Below are 21263 nucleotides of genomic sequence, written 5' to 3'. Positions count from 1 at the left end.
GCTTAGCAGGCACAAGTTCTAGGTTCAATCCTTAGTATTTTTCCCTGCTTCCCCTTACAAAAAAAACCAATATTAAACAATGTTTTCAGTAACTTTGTGCATAAAAAAGCTTCACGGTGTAGATTTTTCCACTTGTGGCTTTATATCAGCATTCAAAAATTCTGGATCTTGGAACCCCTTATGTTATATCAGATTTTCAGATTAGATATGCTCGTCCACATGGATTTAGTGCATATTATATTAGAACAGTTGAACAGATTCCTGAGGGCTGAACTGCTGCAACCAGGCTGGATGCACTTGATATGACTGAATTATCCTTTTAAGCCATCCTTTCATGAGATCACCTCTGGAACAGGCGTAGCATTATAGTGGAAGCACATGGCAGAGCAAAAACTGTGAAGCCACTAGCCAAGAAATAAGAAAGGAAGAAGAAATGGGACCTCAAAGTTTATACCTATAATCCCAGCTACAGGACTTCCAGTTTAAGGCCAGCTTGGGCTACAAAATGAGACCATGTTTCAAAAAGAAGGAAGGAAAGAAGAAAAGAAGGAAAGGAAGGAGAGCAGAAGAGAAGAAAGGAAAGAAGGGAAGGAGGGAGAGAGGGAGAGAGGGGGAGAGGATACAGCTGTATAATCTTCTTTAAGGGCACCTACCCACAATGTTCTTAAATCCTCTTCCAAGATCCGACTTCCTGAAGGTTCCACCATTTTCCAAAAGCAGCAGGCCACTCATACGTGGACCTCTGAAGGCCACTCAAATCATAGCACCAAGGGCTCCTAAGAGTCTCTGGAAAGGTCATTTTGAACTCTAGTGGACCTATTCACTGGCTTCTGTTCTGTGCCTTTCATTCTTCATTTCCTGCGGTTGAATAAGACATATTCTTGTAAAAAATCAATATTTTAATATAAGATCTTTTCTGACAAAGAATGTTCCCTGTGGCTTTTTCTAAGCCAATGATTGCTGTCAGAATCATGTTTGACAAGCAGAGTTTTTGTGCCATGGGGGATTGTGAACACCCACTGCACTAGGTGTTGCCAATCTGGATCAAGGATTCCCACTTAACCAGTGCCTGGATGTCCTCTAGAGGGTCCTCAAGGGGCCCGTTTTCCTCATCTGAAAAACTATAACCAGACCATCAATCCCTGTCAGAGCTAAAATTCTGTCCTATTCTACATTTTTCCAGATGGATTCTATCTGCCAGTAGTGTTCGGGACTATCCTTTCTCAAAAAAATGTCCCTCTTTCCAGAAAGGCATACAGGAACAATTAAGAAAATGCTTAAAACACACATTGGATTTGCTGATCTATTCCCCTCCAGGGCTGTATCTCCTGAAGTAAATGAGAAAGGAAAAGCCATCACAGGGGCATTTTCCACCTAAACATAGGAATAACAAACTTGCACACCAATTTTGAGACCATCTGCTCGGAGAGAGGTGTTTCTAAAGAGGGAGGAGATTAACTTGGAGCCTATAAAAGAAAATTTGACTCCCAGCCTCCTTTTAAATGACATTAAATAGGAAATAAGAATGGTTTCTGAAGGCATACTTTAAGTCCTTTATGAGAAAAGAGGGATTCTGTCATTGTTTAAATATTTCCTGTGTGGTTTAGAAGAGCTTTCCAAGGTTTAGATCTGTAGATTTTGAAAACTTTTTTTTTTCTCATAGTCAGAACTCTCCTCACCTTTTATTCTGTAGAACTCCAAAGCACTTACGTAATTGGACAGAGGAAACAACAAAATAATAATAATAATAATAAAGAAGAAAATTACTTGGTCTCTAGAGATTGTTGGAACTGTTTTTTTTTTCTTGGCACTTAGTGGAAAGATTCATCACTGTGTGAATGCATTGAAGTGCTTTTTTCATGCAGACATATAACCTTAATAGTAAAATGAAATTTGGAGACAGATTTCTTTTTCATTGAAAGACTATCCATTAATAGTAAATTGGTAGGACTCATCTAAAAGATACATTCCTGACTTTTCTTTTCTTTTTTTTTTTTTTTTTTTTTTTTTTTGCCGGTCCTGGGCTTGAGATCAGAGCCTGAGCACTGTCCTTGGAGTTTCTCAAGGCTAGAGCTCTACCACTTGAGCCTCAGCACCACTTCCGGCTTTTTTCTATGTATGTGGTACCAAGGAATCGAACCCGGGTCTTCATGTATGCTAGGCAAGCACTTTAACCACTAGGCCAAACTCCTGGCCCATTCCTGACTTTTTAGTTGTGTCTCATACCTGAAACATTTTGATTTTCTCATGCCTAATATTTCAACTCCATTGGTTACCTCTAAGAATACTTGTGTTAGTGAGCTTTACGACAGAAACAAATACCCGAGACAATCAAGTTAAAAGAGGAAAGACAAGGGGTGACATGGATGATGATGCACTATATTTGTAATCTGACATGTTGAATTGAAACCCCAAAATGTAGGAGGGCGCGCACGCGCACGCACGTGTGTGTGTGTGTGTGTGTGTGTGTGTGTGTGTGTGTGTGTGTGTGTGTGTGTGTGTGTGTTCCAGTCTGGGAACTTGAAGTCAGAGCCTGAGTGTTGTCTCTGAGCTTCTTTTGCTCAAGCTGGTGCTCTACTGCTTGAGTCAAAGCTCCAGATGTGGCTCTTTTGATACTTCAGTGGAGAAAATAATCTTATGTACTTTCCTTCCATGGTTGATTTTGAACCAAGATCCTCAGATTTCAGCCTCCCGAGTAGCTAGGATTATAGGCAAAATCCACTGGCACCCAGCTAAGAAGTAAGATTTTTGGCTCTAAATTGTGGAAGTTTCAGAGCATGATCAACTGGCCCCATCTTTTAATGCTTTTGTAACCTCCCAGTGCCCATCAAGCTTTTAACACATGGGACATTCCATGTTGACAGGATGATAGTACTACCTGCAGAGTTTCTCCTCAACACTGGATCTGGATTTTCTTTTTGTTTATTTCATCCCCAAGCATTTCCAGAAAATGTTTATTCTACCCATTCATCAGCTGAGAAATATTCACTTACCACCACCATGTGAACTGTTGCCAAGCATTGATTAGGTTTCATCATGTTTGCAAGACCCACCCTTTCCCCTGTTTGTCCCTGTCAGAAGTGGTCCTTGAGCAATGTTCCTGGAGGAGTAGCATCATCCTTGTTCAGTGTTCAGAGTCAAGAAGTGTGGGTCCAAGAAATAGCCGAGACATGGTACCGAGGAATCGAACCTGGGTCTTCGTGCATGCTAGGCAAGCACTCTACCACTAGGCTAAACTCCCAGCCCACAACTGTTCCCTTTCACAGGTGGGGAAATTAAATTGGAGCATCCTCAAACACCTTTGGTGATCACACAACGGCTGGTTTCTCTCAAACTGCAGCTAAAGCCCAGGAACTTTGATCCCTTTGGCTTTCTTTCTTAGCATCCATGTTGTCTAAGGTCACAGAGATGTCTTTCCTCTTGATTTTGCTCCCTTTCAGATCTCCTACCTCACCTGGTGGGTGAATATAAATTGTGGAATTACACTGTCTGCACCTGTCCTTATGCTTTTTCACGTAAGACTTTACACTGTTCTTTACTATTTTACTTTAGCTCCATTTCTGGATCTATGGCATTTTGTAGCTAAGTGGAGATAAGAATCTCACAGACTGCCTAGCCTGGCTTCAAGCCTTGATCTTCAGATCCCAGTCTTCTGAGTAGCTAAGATTAAAGATGTAAGCCACCAGTGTCAGGTGCCTGCATCTTTCTTTCTTCCCCTCTCTCTCTCTCTCTCTCTCTCTCTCTCTCTCTCTCTCTCTCTCTCTCTCTCTCTCTCTCTCTCTCTCTCTCTCCCTTTTCCAGTCCTATGCCTTGAGCCAGAGCCTGCCATTGTCCTTGAACTTTCTCAAGGCTTTACTACTTGAGCCACAGCATCACTTCTGGCCTTTTCTGTACATGTACTACCAAGGAATTGAACCCAGGTCTCTGCATGCTAGGCAAGCACTCTGCCCCTAGGCCATACTTCCAAATCTCAGGTACCTGTTTCTTTTAAGGAAAGCAATCTCTGCTTTTGACTATGATTTCTATCCCCAGTCATGTCTTACCTCTCTCGTTCCCTGAGTTCTCCCCAAGATGTGTCCCTTGTGAGTTTGTTGAACACCCTCACCCTCAGCCACTTCTAGAAGAATCCAGAACCAGCTTGACAAGGTAGATTCTGGATTCATGACCTTGAGCTACCCTTGTCTTTTCTATACACATCAACAATGACTCTGCCTTTTCCATCTCCAGTTGACTGTAGCACTCCAATCTACTGCCAGCAGGCCTGGCTTTGCCTTTTTATTTTTATTATTATTATTGTCAAGCAGGATTCTGTTTGTATGAGAATGCATTCCATTCTCAATTTAGTTTGGGACAAACCAGAGCAAGAATGTGTACCTCAAACATAATAAAATTCCACTCCACAAAGAAAAGAGACTTGGTTCCAGGCCTCTGGCCAAATTCAGCTTGTTCTCTAGCTTCTGCCATGACCAGATTGCCTCGCTCCTTAACTAGTTGTGATCTTCAACTTGACAATGACAGAAGTCGGGAAGTTTGTAAAGTGTGCTGTGACTTTAGTGTTCTTTTTCGGGGACTGTTGACTTCCCTGTGTTTGTTTGGGAAGGATTTGAGCCAGGATTCTCACCAGAAGTCTAACCTTTTTTGTATGAGGTATGAGAAATGATTAAATAATAGATAAACATTATTATCACCAAACATATAAATAGATGTTTGTCTTGCTGCTGGCTGTTCTAGGCCCAGGGAATTAGAATTATATTAGGTGGCTGATTCTGCCTTATTAGGAAAAGATAAAGAAAAGGAACACAGGTCTCCCTCTCTCTGTAAAAAGACATGATATAGTAAGTTGTTTTAAACACAGTAGTGAGGGGTAAGGGTGCCACCTATTCCATTATTTTGGAACCAGGCCCTGGTTTGAAAAAAGCTATAGCAGATTATTGCAGAACAATCAAGTAACTTCTATACTGGTGGAGAGCTCATGTGTGCATGCTCATTTCCAACACTGAGCTCATCCTTTGAAGACAGTACAAGATCATACAGTAGAGCTGAGCCACCTCTAATAAACAAAAGAAGATTTTTTTTTCTAGGCTTGTTGTCCCCAAGGGAAATGGGGTTGAAAACAGCTCTGCTGTGTATGTGCACACACACACACTCACACACACACACACACACACACACACACACACACACACACACACTTTCTGAATAGTACCAATCACACAAAAAAGTCATGAGTACCGTGAAAATGTCATATTTTTTCCTAGACTATTTAAGAATAAATACTGGTGGTAGCTTACTCCTATAATCTTATCTACTCAGGAGGCTAATATCTGAGGATCACAGTTCGAAGATTTGAAGCCAGTGTGGGCAGGAAAGTCTGAGACACTCCTATCTCCAGTTAATCACCAAAAAAGCTGGAAGTGGAGCGGTGGCTTAAATGGTACAAGTGCTAGAACATTAGTCTTGAGCAAAACAGCTCATGGAAGGAAGGAAGGAAGGAAAGAAGAAAGGAAGGAAGGAAGGAAGGAAGGAAGGAAGGAAGGAAGGAAGGAAGGAAGGGAGGGAGGGAGGGAGGGAGGGAGGGAGGGAGGGAGGAAGGAAGGAAGGAAGGAAGGAAGAAAGAAGGAAGGAAGAAAGAAGGAAGGAAGAAAGAAGGAAGGAAGAAAGCCTGCACACCAGTGACTCATTTCTGCAACTCTAGCTATTCAGAAGGCTGAGATCCAGAGGATAAAGGCTGAAGTCAAGCCTGGGAAGGAATAAATGTTTGTGAAGCTCTATCTCCGAAAGAACCAGCAAAAAGAAGCCAGGTTAGAGCTATTGCTCAAGTGATAGGAAAGGCCGAGCAAGCACAAGAAACTTAGTTCAAATCCAATATAGAACAACAACAACAAAATTCGAATCTGATGTCCTGCCTCCTCTAATTAAGGACAAGGACAAGGACATTTGACTACTAACTCCTTTATAACTATCCAGGTCTCAATGGTTCGTTAGTACTTCACATCCTCAGACACATTAGAATGCCAACAATTGTCCCCATCGTTTTAAAATATGTTTATAAGATCCTGTCTTCAAAGGATGAGCTCAGGATACAAACTGAGCAAGCAGACATGAAACATTCTCCCACATAGAAGTTACCACTTGGTTCTGAAATAATCCAATGAAGATTCTCTCAATTCCAACCATGGTTTGTTCCAAAACAAGAGTGGCTGGGCTCTCATTCCCAGGGAACAGGAGTTCAGAACTGGGCCTTGCTTTCATTCCCACGTCTCTCTTCTGATCTTGACATCCATGAGATAGACAGGCCAGGGAATTCATAGAATGTCCCTCGTGCTGAGCTTGCAGGATGTCCTCATGTGATTAGATTCGGATTCTGCGTCATGGGTGAGATCACACCGTGATGCTGAGCTCTTCTGGAATTCTTGCAGTGATCCGTCACTTCAAGAGGCTCCATGACTTTTCATTCACTGGGATCTTCTGATGAAGCTTTCTTCCCCTCTTGGCAATCAGTAGGTATTTTTTTTGTAAGGAAAGTGACTTTGAAATTACTTGCAGATCTATCGTTTCACAGATCATAAAAGCTTATATTTTCAATAATCCAAGACTTCAGAGATGCAAAGTTCAGATCTGGTAGGTAAGGGGCAAAACAGGTCTCCTAACAGCACTGGCCACACCAGAAAACCCCTGGAATGGGGGCTTACGTAGTATTTCGCTAAGAAGTTACTTAAAGTGGTGAATTATTTGATCCTTCTATATAATAGGGCAAAAAGCATTTATTGAGAGCACAGTAGAATCACTGGCAACCTCAGAAACTTATTTATCCTTAGTTTCCAGCTGGACACATGAAAGAAGTGGACAAACTCTCTATGACAGTGTAATGGGACTTGCTGGCAGGAGTCCTCTTTTTCAGAGAACACTCAAAAGCCATGTGGGAGCCAAAAATTGAACTTAAGAAAGCCAATATATGTCCAAAAGCACAGAGACAAGAAATATATGAGCTTCATGGCCAGTAATCACAGAATGAAGCTCTATGTTTAACTAGAAAGCTATGAGATGCTGGATCCTGGAAACTAGAGGTACAATATTCAATATCCTATTCTATCTGGAATCCTAGAGAAGGGTAATATTAATACCTAGAAATGAAGCCAATGGGTCTCGACTGCCTAGCCCTTCAGCCTCAGACCCCCCCGAAAGCCTGAAGTCAGGTTTCGTGAATCCCAGATCCTAAATCAGAGACATAGCAGCATTTTAGCCACCCCCACCTCCACCTCATCTGGGAAGAGCCCTCCTTTATTCCTCCTCCAAAATTGTTTCCACATCCACAGTTGTGCAAGTGCCTGGAAGTGGAGTGTAATTCCTGACTTATTACTTAATATGCCATATATAATGGTACCAAGGCTCATGATTTATTTCTGTGTAGAAATACATTGCTTATGGAAAATAGAATGAATAATGTCCTCTCAATTAATAAGTGTGCATAGAAACCACAACCTTTCCCAGCACCATATTTAAAAAAGAAAAAGAAGGGAAAATAAAAACCTAGAACCTTATCTTCTAAAATTTATTTTGATGAATTGGTTAGGTACTTTCTCATCTGAACGTTGTCAGGGGAGGGGTGGGGGGGCAAGCGCATCTGTCCTTGAGCTTGAACTCAAGGACTAGAAACTATATTACTAGCACTGTACCATTTGAACCACAACTTCACTTCTGGCTTTTTTTTTGGTATTTAACTGGAGATAAGAATTTCATGGACTTTCTTGTCCAAGTTAGCTTTGATTTCAATTTTCAGATCTCAGCCTCCTGAGTAGCTAGGATTATAGGAATGAGCCACTAGCATCTGGCTGAACACTTTTTAATAGATCTATAATTTCTAAAATGTGCAGGGGGTCTTTTACTTACCACCTTATGATAAAACACATAACACTGACATTGATTTCTCAATATGGTTCATTCTTAGGAAGACTTGATGTTTTCCTCTAGAGGTTTTAGTACTGGTCTTGATCATTTCCTAAAAATCTTGAATAAATTAGAATTTCAATTATTTTCTGCCTTAAGTGTTTAACTCTAGGCAACTTTCAAGATTTGATTCTATGATGCATCCACCCATATATTATTTCCATCATTATACATTAACATGTATATGTCAGAAATAACCTAGAGGAATCTGGAAAAACCTGATACATGGTATAGTAGTTATCAACCAAATTTTCCGGGACAACCTCAATTCAAAAATCATATGTTCTTGACAAACCAACTTCTAGGCCCAGCAGTCCTCCCTGCCTCCCCTGCCAGCTGCCTGAAAGCATCATTTCAAATTTCTATCTGCCTGCTGTGGAAAGAAAGGGCAGACCCAACGGGAAGGGCTATCATGAAAAAAGAAGAGCATGGCTGAGAAGTCAAAATACAGCAGACCGTGAATAGCCATGGCATGTGGGAGTGGAGGGGAGGATTCACAAGAATAGCCCAGTCCAGAAACAGAGATCAGACATCACAGCTGGGCCAGCTGAAGTTGAGAAGCACAACTGGGGGTGTCCTGTGGGTCTTGATAGAGTTCAGCTGGACTCCCTTCAAGACATTGCTATTGACTTTTATTCTTCTCTGGATTTTTGTCCCTTTATCCCACCCCCCAACACACACACAATCTTTAAAGTATTTGCAAAATAATATATCCCCTGAAGGAGAGAATGAGTTTTTTTATCTTTTTGTTGGGGGGGGGGGGCGTGTAATTGAACTTGAATTTGGCCTGGGCACTGTCCCTGAACTTTTTTTTTTTTTTTTTTGCTCAAGGTTAGTGCTCTAACACTTTGAGCCACATTGCTACTTCCCATGTTCTGGTGGTTAATTGGAGAGAAGAGTCTCACAGGTTTTGCTGTCCCAGCTGGCTTTGAACTTCCATCCTCAGATCATAGCCTCTTAAGTAGCTAGGATTACAGTCATGAGTATGGTGTTTGTTTCTTTCTGACTAAGTAACAAGTCAACCAAACTCCAGTCACAAGAGAGATACAAATCACGGAGCCACTTTTGAGATGCAGGTAATTTTCTCTCAAAACAGCCATCACTCTGAAAGAGAATGAACCATGGAAGTGACATAACTGAAGTAAGTGGAGGACACTGGGCGTGTTTACCCTCACAAGGAAAGGATGACTCTGAAAGTTTATAACCTTGAAGGCAATTACTAATAAAGGTGATCAAGATCAGGTAGGCGTGGGAGAGATATTAGGATAGGGTTGCTAGTACAGCTTTGGTGCTCCTTGGAGGGTTTCAAGAAGAATCTTGGTATTTTTTGTCTTGGCCTTGAGTGACAGCTATAAATAATGTCAGCATGCTTCTGAAGGGATCAAGAGTTTGTCTTGGCCATTAAATGCTTCTAAACAGAACACCTACTAAGCACTGGGCATTTGAGTAAGCCAACAGATTGTACACTTGACCATGCATCATAATCACCTGAGGGTAAAACCCCACCAACCAATTAGAGAATCTCAATTCTGCAGGGCTGGAGGCAAAATACTCTAAGAGTTCTCATGTGATGCTAAAGCTGTGGTTTGGGGTACACAAATATAGTTACTTGTCTATGACCTTATAGGAGAAACAGACCAATGTATGGTAATTGGACTGTGACACATGAAGCAACCAGAGGCAGTAGTAGTTAAAGTGGAGGGAGAAATTGACTCCATACAGAAAAACAAAACATGGTTTCATAAAGAAGAACACAATAGAGTTGAACCTGGTAGAAACATGAGTTGGTCAATAATTCTAAGAAGAGAAGTAGCACATGAAAAAAAATGGAAAAAGTAGGCAATTAATGAACCTGAAACCTCCAAAGAGTCATCTGAAGACTGCTCATAACTGTAATCCTACTCAGGTGGCTGAAATCTGAAGATCATGATTTAAAGCTAGCCTGGGCAGAAAAGTCCACATGGCTCTTCTTTCCAAATAAGAAGCAAACAAAACCCAGAAGTGGATCTGTAGCTTTAAGAGGTAGAATTCCAGTGTGAGTTCAAGTACAAAAAGAAAAAGAAAGGAAGAAAAAAATGAAGGCCATATAAAAGAAGTACTTCTGGGAGGTGGAGACCAAGTAAGTCTTGGAAGAGTCAGTGGAGACTTGACTCTGTCCTGTGGGCTTTGGCAAACCACTGGCCACCAATACTCAGTAGTAACTTTGCTTAACATATAAGTACCCAGGGAACATTTTGTGAGGCAGAGTGCTAGGAATTTTGGAAAATTGTGATTCACCCACCACATTCATTTTTTTCTTTGATGTTTCTCCAATGCTCCCTCCAAATAATAAATGTGTGTATATACATAATAAATATGCATGGGGTTAATGGATGAGTGAGTAAATGAATGAACAACAAGCTTTATTCATTTCTTAAGGACAAAACACAGTGGGGAAAAAAATCACTAGCTTGTGAATTGATTGTATGTATCCAATTAATAGCTAAGATGGGGAGGCAATCTCTCAGTGTTTCCAAATTTCTGTTAGCAGGGCTTTAACACACGAAGGCATGGATCATACTGTTTGGTGTCCATGTTGGCTACATGTCAGAATCACAGCTTTGAAGATGTCACTGCTGAGGTGTAAGTCCAACACCCTTATGGAAGCAATCAGGCAAGCTCAGAAGATGGAAAATCCTATAATCAACCAAATTTCTTCCATAAATGAATGAGAGAAATAAAATGAGAGAATATAATATGTAGATCTTTTTTAGATCTTGATTTGAAATAAGTTAATCTCTCCCCAATGGTAAAAAAGGCACTTTTTTGGATCCATGGTGGACATTGGAACATGTAGTTGTGCAATGATATGATTATCTAGACAATAATAGATTTTGTTAGATGTGGTGGATACGTGCATAAACACATGAAAGCTCTGCCCTAACCTGGTAGAAATACATAGTAAACCACTATCCAAAATTACCTCATGGCTAAGGGAGATTTGCTTCAAAATGCAATTGACATCATTACCAAAAGGAGATGGAAATGGCAAGAGACATAACATGTGAGGAGAAATGAGCATTATTAGCTAGGACGATGAATGTTAAGAGGCTTGTTACACAGGCTCCTTTATTGGCTGTCGGGCAGTTGGCTGATAAAACTACTTGGTTACAGTAAACGATGCTATAAGAATGAATGTACAGGAAATTCTCGTTTATTGATTTAGTCTCCTTCAGATAAATGCTCAAGTGTGCAGAAAGGTCATGATAAAGTCATAAGGTGACTTTTTAGGGTTTTTCTTCGATGACCTTTCAGTGGTTATGACATAGATCTATTAATTAATTAATTTATTTATTTATTGTTGGTCATGGGGCTTGAACTCTGGGCCTGGACACTGTCCCTAAGCTCTTCAGCTCAAGAGGAGTGCTCTACCACTTGAGCCACAGGGCCACTTTCATAGATTTTTTTTGTGTGTGAATGTGATTAAACTTTACTCAGAAAAGTATTATTTCACTCAAAGGTTACTGTCTGTCTGTCTGTCTGTATCTCCAAGTAGCTTAGTCGTGATATTTTTATAATAGGCTGCCCTTATTATAATTAGGTGTTTCAGAAAGTGACTTTTTTAATATTTTTAAGCTTTTTCAGAAAGTAGCTTTTAAGCCAGTGGTACACACCTGTAATCCTAGTTACTCAGGAGGCTGAGATCTGATGATCAGGGTTCCAAGCCAGCCCTGGCAGAAAAGTCCCTAAGACTCTAACCTTGAGCACAAAGAGGTTCAGGAATAGTACCCAGGCCCTGAATTCAAGCCCCAGGATGGAATGGAAGAGAGGGAGGGGGGAAAGAAATAAGGAAAGAAGGGAGGGAAGGAGAGAGTACAGGAGAGATGGAAGGAGGGAGGGAAGGAGAGAGGGAGGGAAAAGAAAAGAGTTTTTATTAGTGAGTGCCATAGTGTTTGGACTGGTGTTAATTTCTAATCAGATACCTACCCCTGAAACAATGTGTCTTTTGCCTCTGTCCTCAGCTTACAGATGTGCTATCTGCTGGTTTACATTCCCACCGACAGGAATGAGGTTCCCCTTCCCCCATCCTTGCCAGTATTTGTTACTGTGGAAGCCTCAGGGTGAATGCTCAATGACAGGCTGGGGGTGGTGTTTAGCAGAGCCCAGAGTTCTGAAATGGCTGGGGAAGAAGTGAAGTATCCAGTCACTCTCCTTACTGGGCTCAGTGTTTATACATCCTATCTAGCCGTTCAGCTCCTTTTGTGGAAATCTTGTGATTTGAGGATCTGGACTTGATCTACTAGTCCTGACTCAGCAAATGTGGTAGAATGCAGTTCCCAGGGCCGCCCACATTGCAGAAAATTGACCTCCCTGTGGGGGATGGGGCTGTGGTTATCACCTAGTTTTTAGGGTCTGGGTGCAGGGCTCTAACTGTGCCTGCTATCCACACAGGCAGCCAGCAGGCAAGTCTGGAGGCTAACCACTCAACCCTGCAAGTTCTCAGGGCTGTTTCCACCCTAGGCCTGAACAATGCAACCCGTAGGTCGGGGAGGTTCAGACCTCTGAGCAAAGCAGTGCCCTATACAGCTAGAACAGCTCCCAACAAAACTCTTCTGCAGGACTAGGTCAGACTAGACTCTCACTCTCTCCTTGACCACCTCTCCTTGCCATCTTTCACTCAGACCCCAGAGTAGGCTGTGTCAAGACTCTCTAGCAAGAGTGTTCCTTGTTTTCCAGCCTGACAATATCTGTCTCAAAACAATAGGCCTTCTCTCAAGTTGAGACCTGGTTATCACCCTCAGAGATTAGAGAAACAAGAGATAAATTTGCCTTCCACTGCAGCAGTCACTTTCACTAATCCCCCCACTGCTTAAGGCTTGGAGGAAGTGTGAGTTTATCTGGTCAGCAGGGCCTTTTTAACAATTTTTTTATTTGGTTTTTTTTTTTATGTAACAAGCAAGGTTTGAGGGTGGACTGATTGGAATGAATTAGGTAAAGTATGGCTTCCTGGTAGTATATGATATGTTTATGTAATATTGGACTTACATAAAAAAACAGAGCTAAGTATATGAATGTATACATGATTATATAAAGGATAATAGTATGAGCATTAAAGCTTTGTTGTTAGATTGGACACAGGGATCATAAGCAAGGACTTAGACTATCACTGAGTCACATCCCCCAGCTCCTAAATCTAAAATGGAAAATATACAATAGTGAGTCATTTGGTCTTTCCTCATCAGTGCATACTAAGTTTTGGTTAGATAGACGTAAGAAGTTTGAGTGTGTACTATTAAACAGTGGGTGACGATAAATAATAATGTTTTATGTGTTTCAAAAAAGTAAAAGAAAAGAGCTTTAATATTTTCATCACAAAATAATAAATTGTGCTTGCTTGTTTTTGGTGTTTTGCAATTGAATCTCACAATGTAGCCTAGGCTGGCCTTGAACTGGACACCCTCCCTTCCCAGCTTCATCAGAGCTGGGACTTACAGATACATATCACCATACCTAGCAGAGATGGTGACTGTTTAAGGAGATAAACAAGTTTAACTTTACTTAAATGTTATACAATGTGCATTTGTATCAAAATATTATAATGCAAAGCATTAATATGCCACATGAATCAATTAAAATAAACTTAAATTAAGCCAAGCACTAGTAGTTCACATCTGTGGGGGACTGAGATTGGGAGAATCATGATTCTAGGCCAGCCCAGGCAGAGAAGTCTAAAAGACTCCATGACAACAGAAAGAGGCTGGGTTTGGTGGCATACAACTAACTGACATTCCAGCTCTGTAGATTGCCTAAATTAGTTAAATCAACATCCAGATATATACCAGGCCATGGAGTTAGGCCCTATCTCAAAAACAACAAAAAGCACAAAAAGGGCCTGGAGGCATAGCTCAACAGCAGAGCATTTACCTTGCAAGAGTGGGGCCCAGAGTTCAAAACCCAGTATGTAATTAATAACTAATTCATATTAAAGAAAAGACAATAATGAATTGGCTTTTTTTTTGTCCTAAGGAAAACTAAAACACTACTGAATTATGAACTAACCTCCTTTTGCCCGACGAGCCTCATTTGTCTTTCCAGAACTTGGAAATGTCGTTTGGTTCCAGAACTTTCCAGTGACATGACTGAACCTTGATCCCATGATGTAGTGAGCTTCCCACTGTTGGTGGTTGTTGCTTAAAAGCCACCTTTTCTCTGCAGGGATGTTTCCTGCTTTGTTGATACATGTCAACGTGAGGGGTGCACAGCTTTGCAGCTGGAGGCTTGCAGAGCTGGTGACTCAGGAGGTTTAAAATAAACCCTTCAGAACTGAGGGTTCCCACAGGCACAGGCTGTTCTGACCCATTGTCCCTCATCCCGTGCCTTCATTTCCTTTGTCTTTCTCTCAGCTGCTTCTGGGTTCTCTTGTGCTGCCTCTCTATCAACTGCCTCATTTTCTCTCTTTTAATGAATACTGTCTGCCTGAGAGAAACTTCCCCACAGATGTCTTGCACACACACACACAATACACAGCAGGTACACAGAAAGCAGAACATACAGAGTGCCGAGGCCCTGACCAGCCTCTGATGTTTTGATTCCCTCGGCTTCCATGTCTTGAGCCTCTCCAGAGGGAGTTTCGGAAGTCCACAGATCATCCTTCACCTCCTCTAGACATTGTCCCATCCCTCTGCAGCACCCCAGCAGGCTTCTGGGAAGTAATGTGGACTTGACACTATGGAACAGACAAGGGTCCCGGAGGCCTAAGGACACTGTTGAGCCAATACCACACAAAGCACCTTGAGCCTCCTCCATTCCTCTGGCAGTGTCAGCATGTGGCTGGTTGTCGAGAGGTTAAGCAGGACAGGCTGTGTTGTTCTATCTGCAATACACTCCTTGAATTGATTGTAGGAAAAGATTTAAACAAATCTGCCCAAAGAGCAAAGAGTCACAGAGGCAGTGTCCTACCTGCTGAGGAGTTCACCAGCTGGATGTGACTCAGAGGCTCTGTGACTTGAATCATTTCTCCAGCATCGGAGCAATGGTAGGAGACGCACTGGACTTCATGGGAAGTAAAGCCCAGCTCTGCTGCAATCCCTATCCAGCACATCTCTCTGTACTTTGAGCCTCAAGTTTCTAAAAATGGAGCAATCAGAGCAATTTTGTAAGACACCATTAAATGAGATGAAGGATTTTAGTCAGTGGAATGTGGATGGGTATGGCTGTGGGGTTAGGGAAATATACCATTCACTCTATAGTATTCTAGTAGAGAGGGAAAAATCAAGAGGGAGAGGGGCTGAGGCATGTTTGGCACCATATGGATAACTCGAATCGTGGAGGACGCTGGACCTGGGATCTGCAGAGCATTTCCTCTATGTTTTTTGTCTTTGTGTATGTTTGAAATTCATTAGAAATGAAAAGAGGTGTTGGGGAGAAGTCTGATGGTGGGATGCTTGCCTCAGGAGCACAAGGTCCTCCATAACAAATCTCCAATTTCACCTACCATTCCATATATATAGATATACATATATATGTATACATATACATATGTATATAGATATGTATGTATATAAACACACTCACATACATAATTTCTTAAATGTAATATATATTGTATATATATAATATAATGTAATGTAATATATATGTAATCCTAGCTTCTCAAGAGGCTGAGATCTGATAACTGAGGTCCACAGTCAGCCTGGACAGACAAATCCACAAACACTTATCTCCATCCAACCAGCACAGAAGCAGAAGTGGAGGCATGGCTCAAGGGGAAGAGTACCAGCTATAAGTGAAGAAGCCAAGCAAGGTTCTGAGTTCAAGCTTGAATACCAGAAAAAGAAAACAAAAACATAACGATGGCTATTTTATGTTTCCATAGGATTTTAAAAAAAACAAGTAGAAATAATCTTGGAAAACAGTGTATCCCTTGCAGAAATAGTTGTCAACACTGTTTCTGTTATTAGATCAGCCAGGATATAGCTCTCCCCCTGACTGAATTTGACCATCAGAACTGTACTGTCCTGGGCAACAAACCCCCAGAGGAGTTCTCTCTGACTACCTGTCACCATTCTGGCAAGTGGAGAAAATATCAAGAGCTTCTCCTGGGGTTGAATGTGAAGCTGGGTAACTCCTCCTCCAAACAGGGTTTAATTGCCTTTCCTTTTTTCCCCTGTGTGTGTGGTTCCCTGCCACACATTCAGGGCTTCATCCATTTCCTCTGAGTTCTCTTGTCCACTTTGCCTATAGAACAAATTCCCTTTTCTTCCTCTCTTGGAGTCTCCTTGCTCTTAGATTCATGAGGTGTTGTGTGGGTGGATAAGAAGGAGCCCTCCCTATTCAGGGAGGAGTTCAGCGCTTTGAGCACTGGGAGGACATTTTGCTGGGTGCTAGGATTTTTTGGTGTTTTTTTGTTTTTTGTTTTTTGTTTTTGCCAGTCCTGGGCTTGAGCTCAGGGCCTGAGCATTGTCCTTGGACTTTCTCAAGGCTAGAGCTCTACCACTTGAGCCTCAGCACCACTTCTGGCTTTTTTCTATGTATGTGGTACCGAGGAATTGAACCCGGGTCTTTGTGCATGCTAGGCAAGCACTTTAACCACTAGGCCAAACTCCCGGCCCCTGGGTGCTAGTTTTGTAAAGGGATACAGATAACCCCTGTTCCAAGAAATTCACCTATTGTGCAGAAAGGCAAATAAACAATTCAGAAATTTAAAAAAATACTAGAGAGAAATATGTAGAGAAAATGAACAGGATCTCAGATCCTAGTTAGATACAGGAGAAGGAGGGGGGGGTGCTACACACTGGTCAGAGAACATTGGTTCTGGAACTCACTGTTCAAACACAAAAAAAATGACAAAAATGAGTAGGTGGCATGAAAGAGACACTGTAGCCAGATTGTGTTCCAGCACAGACAGGTAGGGAACAGCTGGCTCCATTCTTCGTCTCTCTGTAACTCTCCTCTTGGACAATGTTCATAAACAAGTCACATAACCTCACTCAGATAGCAACAAGACTAACTTGCTTCTCTCCGACTAAACTTAAAAAATACATTAACTTAATTAATTGTACAAAATCATGGGTTTCATTGTGACATTTTCTTACATATAATATGTACTCTGATAATTTTCATCCCCCCCAATTATCTTTCTTGCTTCCCCTCCTCCCTCTTGGCTCTTCCTCCTGGTTCTCTTCCTTATTCCAAATATTCCTCTTCCTAAGAAATATTTAACTAGAGGTTGTTAATAAGCAACAAATGGTGGTAGAACCGAGAGCCCAAGAAAGATTTTTCTGCCCAGCCCTCATAGATGCTAATATATTGGCACTGATTTTAATGAGAAAAAATATTCATTGTAGGTGGATCACAGGAGACAAGTAGTAAACTCAAGTCTGCCTCTCAAATGGACCAACAGGAATACTATGAACCTTAGTCCCCTTAATTCTGGACCATATGACAATTATTGCTAGTATCCTAGTCTAGGTTTGATTCTAGTCTAGGTGTGGGAGATCTTGCTCTCCCAGGTTCTAAACCTCACAGGATACATTGGTTCTACTAGGCTGTCAGCCAGCTGCAAGCCTGGTTCTGCATCAGTGTTCAAAGAGTAGTTTTTAGAAGCAGCCAAGTTAGGTGGAGCCCAGGAGTCCATGTATATGGTCTTAGCTATACAGGAGGTTGAGATCTGAGGATTGCTATTGAAAGCCAGTTTAGGCAGGAAAGTCTGTGAGACACAATCAACCAGAAAAAAGCCAAAAGTTGAGCTATGGCTCAAGTGCTAGAGCACTCTAAGCAAAGAGATAGTACTCAGACCCTTAGTTCAAACCTCAGTATAAACACACACACACACACACACACACACACACACACACACACACACACACACACACACAATTAAACAGCCACGTTGCCATTTTATGACCCAGTTACAGAACCACCAAATGAGCCAGATAAGTTTGTAGAAAGAGGATAGGATGGATTTTCTCCACATCGATCAGAATCAAATAGCCCTTGACTGATAGCCTAGTAACATCTAGAATGAAAGATGTTTTTTAAACATTTAGGAGAGTCTTTTTATATACTTTCTTTTGCTAACAGGAAATCCTGTTTGTTTTCGAAATCCAATTTAGTGCCCTGTTTCCTGTGTTTATCTTGGATGGTTGAGTCTCATGTTTCTCCTTGGGGTGATGATTTATTTTGTGCTGTGGAGTGTATTTTGTTCGCATTAGTAATATTGTTAGATGTGTTCTGAAAGACAAATGGTACAAACTCATTAGCAACATTAACATTTAATGTCAAAAGAGAACCCTTCTTTCTAACACTGTAATGCTTCGGGGGCTGGCTTGTTATCATGCTGCTTTGTGCTGTGATACTACATATCTTTACTTCCTGTTTCTGAGAGCCCTGTCCTTGAGCTTTCTTTCTTTCTGTGTGGGCTCCAGCAGGGTGGTCCCAGCACACTCCAGTCTTCATCTGTGTCCCTGTCTCCCTGTGACAGTTCCTAGTTTTTACCTCTTTCTACCCCAAGCATTTCTGACCAGCTGATATGAGCAACTCCATAGGAATGTTCTCTGGAAACTCAGAACTACATTCGCCACCTCCAACTTGTTCTATTCTTTACTTTTGCTAGTATCAGGTACCCAATCTCTACCAGAGGCACCTGAGATTCTCTCATCATCCAGCTCCTTGGCAGCTTTCTTCTCTTTTTTATTTTTCCTATTCCAATCAGCTTCCTGTCACTGTGACAGATAACTTTAGTAAGTCTGCCTAAAAGTTGGAAAAGGTTTTGTTTTGGTTCATGGTTTCAGTCAATGGTCAGGGCTCTTGGGCCTGTTGTTTTTAGGGCCCAAGGGAAGGTAGAATATCATGGCCATGAGTATAAATGAGGAAGCTGCTCACATCATGATGGTCAAAAAGGGAGGACATTGGGCCAGTGTCCTTCCAACATCCACTTTGAGGATTCACCCACAGTACTCTGCAATTTCCTATGCTGAGCTCCTTCTCCGAAGGTTCCACACCTCCCAGAATTGCCACAGTCTGGGGACTGTGCCATCCACACATCTGTCCCCCTGCTCTTGCCTTTCACCCTTCTTCTCTCCATTCCTGTCTCGCCTCCCCCCACCATTTGCCCCACTAAGCTTGACTTTCTGATATTCTCTTGACACTCCTTGTAGCCCCAGATGCCCTTCATTTTTAGCTCCCAACTGATGCCACTTTCTTTCCTCTGGAATTCTCTGTGTCTCTTCTTAGAAGGGTACCAGACATTGGATTTATGATTGCATTGTGAGATCTTCAACTAATTACATTTGCAAAGACCTGCTTTATAAATAAGGCTACGTTCCAAGGCTCCAGAAGTACATCAACTTGGGGGCTGGAGGATGCGTTTTTCAACTGAGCCACAAACAGAAAGTGGCTTACTTTTACCTCTCTGAAAAGGACAGGTCAGTTTTAAAACTACAGAAAGCATAAACACGAAGCCAAAGTGAAACACTTTCTGCCTTTCCTTTTGGTCCTTGCTTTGGTTAGGCTATGGAGTGTCCCCCAAAAGCCTCATGGATTGAAGGCTTGGTTTACATCTAGGAAGTGCTCTACCACTGAATCATACCACAAGTCATATATATGTATGAAATATGAAAAGTATATATATTTGTTGGTTGCGGTCCTTGAACTTTACAGCTTGGGCAGTGTCACCAAATTAATTTGGGCTCAAGGCTAATGCTCTACCACTTCTAGTTTTTGAGTAGTTAATTGTTAATTGTAGATAAGAGTCTCATGAGGACTTTTCTGCCTGGATTGGCTTCAAACTGCAATCCTTAGACCTTAGCCTCCCGAGTAGCTTTGATTGCAGATGTGAACCAGTAGCCCCCGGGCATTTCATATTTTTTAAACCTCTTTCACTTTCAAAAGTGCTATGAAATAAAAGGATCAGGAAACGAATAATAACAGATGCTGGAGGGGATGTGGCCAGGAGGGATCACTACTACACTGTTGGTGGGAGTGCAAACTCATTCAACCACTATGGAAAGCAGTGTGGCAGTGCCTCAAAAGACTAAACATAGAACTCCCCTATGACCCAGCAATTCCACTACTTGGCATTTACCCAACCATCCAGAAACAAGGGCATACTAAATCCACTAGCACAATAATGTTCATTGCAGCACTATTCACCATAGCAAAGATATGGAACCAATCTAGATGTCCCTCAGTTGATGAGTGGATCAACAAGTTGTGGTATTTGTACACAATGGGATTCTATGCTGCTGTCAAAAAGAATGACATCGCCCCATTTGTTAGGAAATGGAAAGACTTAGAAAAAAATCATATTAAGTGAAGTAAGCCAGACTCAAAGGAACTTAGGCTCAATGGTTTCCCTCATTTGTCATAATCAGTAGAAACCTTGGGCTCTACTAGCAGAGATCTGCAATAGAGCAAAATCTTGATACATAAGGCCATATAGTATGAAGCTAATTGAAAGGACCTCCAGGATATTGAAACAAAAGCCATATAACGAATGATTGTTGTCCTTAATGTACTATGTTGTCTCTCATCTCCTTTGCTGTCCCTTGGTTATCTCATATTGTTATAGTATCTCACTTTGTTATCTGATATATTGAATTTATTTGTATTTGGATATTTGAAATTTGATAGGGAAGGGGGGAAAACCAAGACGGGTGGGGGGTGTGGGGGGGGAGGGAAACGGGTACCAAGACATGTGAAAGGGTATCAATGTATGTGAATTAATGCACCTTCTATCTGGCAAATATCATGTAACCCTTTTACTAATTACAATAAAAAAATGCAAAAAAAATGCAAAGTCTCAAAACCAACCTCCACAATCTGGCAAATGTGGCTTAGTGGTAGAGTGCTTGCCTAGCATGCATGAAGCCCTGGGTTTGATTCTTCATACTACATAAACAGAAAAAGCTGGAAGTGGCTCTATGATTCAAGTGGTAGAGTACTGGCCTTGAGCAAAAGAAGCTCAGGGACAGTGTCCACGCCCTGAGTTCAAGCCCCACGCCTGGCAAAAAACAAACAATAAAACCAACCTCCACATGATTCTCTTTTCTCCTGTCCCCTCATTCCACCAATGTGTACTTTCTCTAGTTTGCTCTCTATTTTTTTCTGTTCTTGCAGCACTCAGGCCAGGCAGACAGAATGCAAGAGGCTCAAGATTCCGTAGCGGTTGTTTGTAAGGGGAAGGAAGCTACAGTAACTGCTACACTAGATACACACATAGATAGAGAGAAAATGTCCTTAAAATTTCTGGCATATGAAAGTCCCAGAGGGTGATGTTTGCATGACCCCAGATCCAGGGGTGTCAAATGATGAGCAAAAGAAATGTGTCCAAAGTT

At 41.6% G+C, this 21263-nt stretch overlaps 1 long non-coding RNA gene across 3 annotated transcripts in view; it reads right to left on the bottom strand.

Annotated features, from left to right (window-relative positions):
• Positions 1 to 21263, bottom strand: part of LOC150046036 (uncharacterized) — a 162684-nt gene that overhangs the window by 96359 nt on the left and 45062 nt on the right. For all 3 annotated transcript variants that reach the window (XR_016532668.1, XR_016532669.1, XR_016532670.1), the window contains exon 3: positions 654 to 858. This is a non-coding gene — a long non-coding RNA (uncharacterized LOC150046036). The remainder of the gene's footprint in view (positions 1 to 653; positions 859 to 21263) is intronic.

Source organism: Megascapheus bottae, chromosome 26 (genome assembly GCF_031878675.1).
Source record: "Megascapheus bottae isolate mThoBot1 chromosome 26, mThoBot2.hap1, whole genome shotgun sequence".
NCBI lineage: Eukaryota > Metazoa > Chordata > Mammalia > Rodentia > Geomyidae > Megascapheus > Megascapheus bottae.
This window is presented reverse-complemented; position numbering and strand designations above follow the sequence as displayed.